At 46.5% G+C, this 5,582-nt stretch overlaps 1 pseudogene; it reads left to right on the top strand.

The window, feature by feature from the left end:
• Window positions 1-2,621: 2,621 nt before the first annotated feature.
• LOC147895435 (pentatricopeptide repeat-containing protein DOT4, chloroplastic pseudogene) lies at window positions 2,622-4,682 on the top strand (annotated as a pseudogene).
• Window positions 4,683-5,582: the final 900 nt, after the last annotated feature.

Genomic DNA, 5,582 nt, shown 5'->3' with positions numbered 1-5,582 from the left:
TTCTCACTTGGATCTGGAGTTGTGTCATGGGTCAGCAAGAAGCAACCCACAGTTGCTCTTTCTTCTACCGAGGCCGAGTACAAATCTGCATGCTTTGCTTCTTGCTGGAGGATTTTGGGGAACATGGGTGCAGTGCAGAATAAGCCTACGTAGTTATCATGTGACAATCAGAGTTGCATGGTGATTGCAAAGAACATGGTGTTCCACGCTTGCACATAACACATTGAGATCAATATCACTTTGTATGTGAGCTCATCATGGATGGAGAGGTCGACTTGGTGTACTGTCCGACTACAGAGAATGCTGCAGACATCTTCATGAAGGCTCTTTTGGAAGAGACTTGCTGGAGAGGCATCTTCATCGACTTGGCATTGGGCCGAAAAAGTAAGTTCACTTGCAGGTGGACATTTAGGGGGGGGGTTAGATATCAATGCTCCACTCTCGTGTAACTACGCGGGAACCAACTAACTCTACTTGTAAGCCCCCCATATGAGGAGAAGGCATTTGAGTAGCTCGGTTATCCAGTAGGTCCTGGTTTGGACACCAGATGGGGGCCATGTGTGGCCTGATGGCTGGACGGCTTCAGATAGAGTTGGCACACCGCCAACTAGGCTACATGCAAGTGCGGGAAGGCATCCCTTGACTGACTGCACTGAGGGTAGGTGGAGCATTTCCCGGGGCAGCCCACTCTCGGGTTGTGGGGCCTGTTTGGAGCCTCAGATGATCCCGGATGGCTCTGGGCCAAACGGTAACTATAGGTGAGTTGCTCTGTTTTGTGCACCGGTTCTATCGTATGGTCGGTGGCCTATTTCGAGACCGACCCCTAGTCGACCGTTTTGGGTGGACTGGGTCGGTCACCCAATTGAGCCTAACCCACTATGACTGGTGGCTATATAAGAGCAAGCCCATGGAGCCCATTTCATCATTGGCTTCAGCAACCCTGATTCCTTAGCATCCAGCCTCCGTGTTCTACTGTTTCCAGCATGCCATCGAAGCTTCTTTCACAGGAGCGCACGGTTGGGAGGCAGGAGGGAGGCAGCGCCATCTATTGTATCAGTTCTACAGTAATCAACTTTTTGATTCTCCATACTATCTTGTTTTCTCTCTTGCGTACGAGATCCTGTTATCTGTTGAGCATAGACGTTGTATTATTTTCTTACACTACATGCAACTCCTACATGCAACTCCTACATGCGAGTTCTACATACAACTTCTACATTCGCTTCCATTGACAGGTATCGGTTCTTGCTTCATGAACCACCGGAACACAAGCCGCACATGCTTAAACCTTTTGTACACTCCATGGGCTGAATAGTTTGCCTTCTTTTTTGAATCAGTCCTCACACAATTGCTTTTTACAGCACCTTGAACGGCGGTCACAAACCAAATCTTTCTGCCTTATGGCACTGATTGGTGTATGCCAATTTGAGCTAGAATTTGAGGTCTTAAGGAATCAAGAGAAAGGTACGGCGCCTTAGGACCATGGGTGAGATGTAGGAGAAACTAACCTATTACTTCAAGGTCTTCAGCACTACCTTCCAGGCAGCGCTCTAGTTACACTTTTGTTAAAAAGTGTCCCACATACTTTCTTGCCAAGTGCCCCCCTTCTATTTTGGTTCTCTCCTCTTCACACACACTCTCACACACACACAATTTCTTTTTGTAAGAACTCCCTCTCTCTCTCTGTCTCTCTCTCTCTCTCTCTCTCTCTCACTCACACACACACACACACACACCTTTTTTTTTTTTGGGTGAACACACACATACTTTGCATTCGCAAGCGGTTGCAGCGTCCATTCATCTTGACAATCGTTTGCATCTGATAGAACTTAAGGCAATGCTCACGAGTACTTGTACTGACTTGTTTTTTCACCCACGGTTCATTACAAGGGGCACTTTTGCATGGGGCCTACACTTGCAGGCAGGAGACACCCTAGGTGAAATTTTAGTGAGAAACTAACTGATCAAAGATTGTCCTGAATTTGAATGATTTATGACCATTTTCATTCTTTTTTCGCACTCACGCACCCACGGCCCTCTTCGAGAGGCAGTTTTGCCTCCTGCGGCCTACACTTGTAGGCAGGAGATGCCCACTTGAGCTGCCACTTTCTTCCCATCGAGTGATCAAAGACTGCCCTAAGTTTCAGACACTTAAGGGTACTCAACCATTTGCATCTTCCTCTCTTTGCAATGTGGCCGTGGGAGAATACCACCGAGGTGCCTTCATGTCTCTCTTAGTGATCGAGGCAAAGTTGGGCGCTCTTTTAGCACATATATCATGGCAGAATGGCTTTGGATTTTACACATACTGCCCGTCATTTTCGGTTTTTCCTGATAAACTTTAACGATGCCACAAAAAGCGTTCTATAGAAAAGGTTGTACGTGCTAACAGACTGCACTTTTAATGGAAGACAATCTAATTCTGCGGCCAGTGTTTGTGTGGATCACGAAATTACAATCCCACATATCGCTGGGTGTAGACATAAGCTTCTCAGACTCAATAACGGAGTGCTTTTGCATTTTTAATCTTAGAGAGAGTGCCGCTAAAAGCCAGGTCTGGCATGGACCTTTCTTTAACATGCTAGCAATTGGCAATTCACAAATTTTATGCTATCATTTTGATGTATCTTTCATTCAAGTTGGCATGGGAGAATTGTTTGCGTTTGTTGGTTGGGTGTCACAAGCTCCACGGCAAAGCCAACAGGTACAGCAATACTGCATTGGCAGTAAGAATAGAGGGAGTTGTTGCCAATGTCAGGATACTGTGCCAGCGTGGAAATTTGAAGGAGGCTATGCATTTTCTGGATTTGATTGATGGTAAAGGCATTCCAGAGTACTCCTATATTTATGGCTACCTCTTGAAGGCTTGCTCTGCCAAGAGAGCCCTGGTGGAGGGGAAGGAAGTTCATACTCATATTGTCAAAAGTGGACTCAAATCAAACATCATTCTAGGCACCACGCTTGTGAACATGTATGCAAATTGTGAGAGCGTACAGGATGCAAACCAGGTGTTCAATGAAATGCCTGAACGAAATGTATTCACCTGGAATGCAATGATTTCCGCATATGCTAAGAATGGACTAACAGAGGAGGCTTGGAATCTGTTCGACAGAATGGAAAGGGAAGATCTGAAGCCTGACAAGGTCAGCTTTTTGAGTATTCTTAAAGCTTGTGCAAGCCCTAAAAACCTGGAACAGGGCAAGCAAATCCATGTCCATGTCACCAAAACCGGATTTGAGTCAGATCTCTTCGTAGGTAGCACCCTTGTTGACATGTATGGCAAGTGTGGAAGCATGTATGATGCCCGGCAAGTCTTTGACAAAATGGTAACTCGAAATGTGGTCTCATGGACTGCAATGATTGGAGGCTACACTAAATGTGGCGATGCTGATAAGGCTTTGGAGTTGTTTTGGAAAATGAGCGCTGAAGGGGTGAAGCCAAATGAAGTGACCTTTCTCAGCCTCATTAATGGATGTGCCGGCATGAAAAATCTTCAACAGGGAAAGCAGATCCATGCCTGTGTATTAATCAGTGGAATCATACCCAATGTCGATATGGAAAATGGGCTTGTGAGCATGTATGCTAAATGTGGTGGCATGGAGGATGCCCGGAAGGTGTTCAATGGAATGTTACAAAGAACTTTACCCTCATGGACTGCAATCATTGAAGGCTATGTGAAGCATGGTCCCCCTGATGAGATTATGAGCCTCTTTCAGCAAATGGAAGGAGAGGGAGTGGAGCCAGATGAGGGGATTTTTGTGAGGAGCCTCGACATGTGCTCTCAGGTAAGAATTCTGGAACTAGGAAAGAAAATCCATGACCAGGTCATAAAAGCTGGAATTGAGTCACGTATCTATGTGGGAAGCACACTGATAGACATGTATGCTAAATGTGGCAGCATAGAAGATGCACGCTTTGTGTTTGATAATCTGCCAACGCGAAATGTTGTGACGTGGACAGTAATTATTGCAGCTTACTCCAGGCATGAGAACGTTGAGGAGGCACTCAAACTCTTCTGGCAAATTGAAGAGCATGGCTCGAACCTGGATGAACTTCCCTTTGTCAGTGTTCTCAATGCATGTGCAAGCCTGTCTTCTTTGGGTGAAGGCAGGCAGATTCATGATATAATCATAAGAAAGGGATTTGAGTCAGATGGCTTTGTGGGGAGTGCCCTTATTGATATGTATGCAAAAAGTGGAAGCATTATGGAGGCACAACAATTGATAGGCAATATGCTGGAACCCAATATGGACTCATGGACTACAATGATCGCCGCGTATGCCCAACATGGGCATGGCAAGGAGGCAGTCCAACTGGCTCAGAAAATGCATAAGGAAGGTGTGAAGATGAGCCATGTTTCCTTTATAAGTATTCTTTCCGCATGCAGCCATGCTGGTCTTTTGGATGAAGGGCGACAGTGTTTTGATTCCATGCAGCAGGAGCACTGTATCACACCAACATCAGAGCATTATGCCTGCATGGTAGATCTGCTTGGCCGTGCGGGGCATCTAGAGGCTGCGTATGAATTCATTAGAAACATGCCCTTTCAACCTACTGCTGTGGTGTGGCGGGCCTTACTTGGTGCCTGCAGGATTCATGGCAACACACAGATGGCAAAACATGCTGCAGAAAGCATTCTTATACTAGAACCAAAAAAAATTGCAGCCAAGCAGAGGTGGTAAAATTGAGGCAGGAGAGCGGCGTGAAAAGAAGCTAGGGTGCAAGTGTATTGAGGTAGACAAACAGATGCAGCCCATCCAAAAATATCTGAAATAGATGCAGGGTTGAAAAGGCTTATGGACTGATGGAAGTGGCAGGCTATGTGCCTGACATGCATCATGTACTTCGTGATGGGGGGGAGGAGCAAAGTAAATCCATTTGTCCTATCACAGCGAAACACTAGCCATTGCATCACACCACATGGGTCACGAATCTGATCTTCAAGGTTGGAGGGAAAGGGCTGAGGGAGGGAGGAAGGCGACCGGCGGGAGCTGACCTCAGTCCTTTCCCGGACATCAAGGGCTGGGCGAGGAGGCTTGATAATGACGTTTGGGAAACGTGCCGGTCAGGACGCTGTTTCCACCGGTTGAAAAGGACAGGTCGTGCATTCCCTCCGGTTTAGCCGGTTTTCCGCTGAGCCCTGGCCCTTGACGAACTGCGGGGATCACCATACAGCCACTAGGTTCATCTCCAAGATTGCTATGACACAGATTATATTGAGGGATGACATCAGATTTCACCGATTCAAGGATGGGGTTTGTTCTTGTGGGGATCTTTTGTGATGCCAGGGAAACAGCCAGAAAGCACAAGAATGGTTGTTTTTCAATGACTGAAGTCAAGAACACGCTACACTGAGAAGGCCAAAGGTGGTCTGGTCCCCTTGCAGAGGATCTTTATACGGTGGCACTGTAGTACGTTGCTGGACCATAATCCGTTAGAAAAAACACAGAAAATTCGAGTATTGATTGACCTGACGGGCATTGCTTTCTACCTAAATTGGAGATCGCAAGAGTAGAGTTACGAGCAATCATTTACCCCTACTTCATTAAGCAAGACGGTATTCTGTCACTGAGGGAGTTGTT

The sequence above is a fragment of the Dipteris shenzhenensis genome, chromosome 13, assembly GCF_047967505.1.
Source record: "Dipteris shenzhenensis isolate YYH24624 ecotype China chromosome 13, Dip_SZ_1.0, whole genome shotgun sequence".
NCBI lineage: Eukaryota > Viridiplantae > Streptophyta > Polypodiopsida > Gleicheniales > Dipteridaceae > Dipteris > Dipteris shenzhenensis.
Note: the sequence above shows the minus strand (reverse complement) of the source record. Positions and strands in the feature narration are given on the sequence as shown.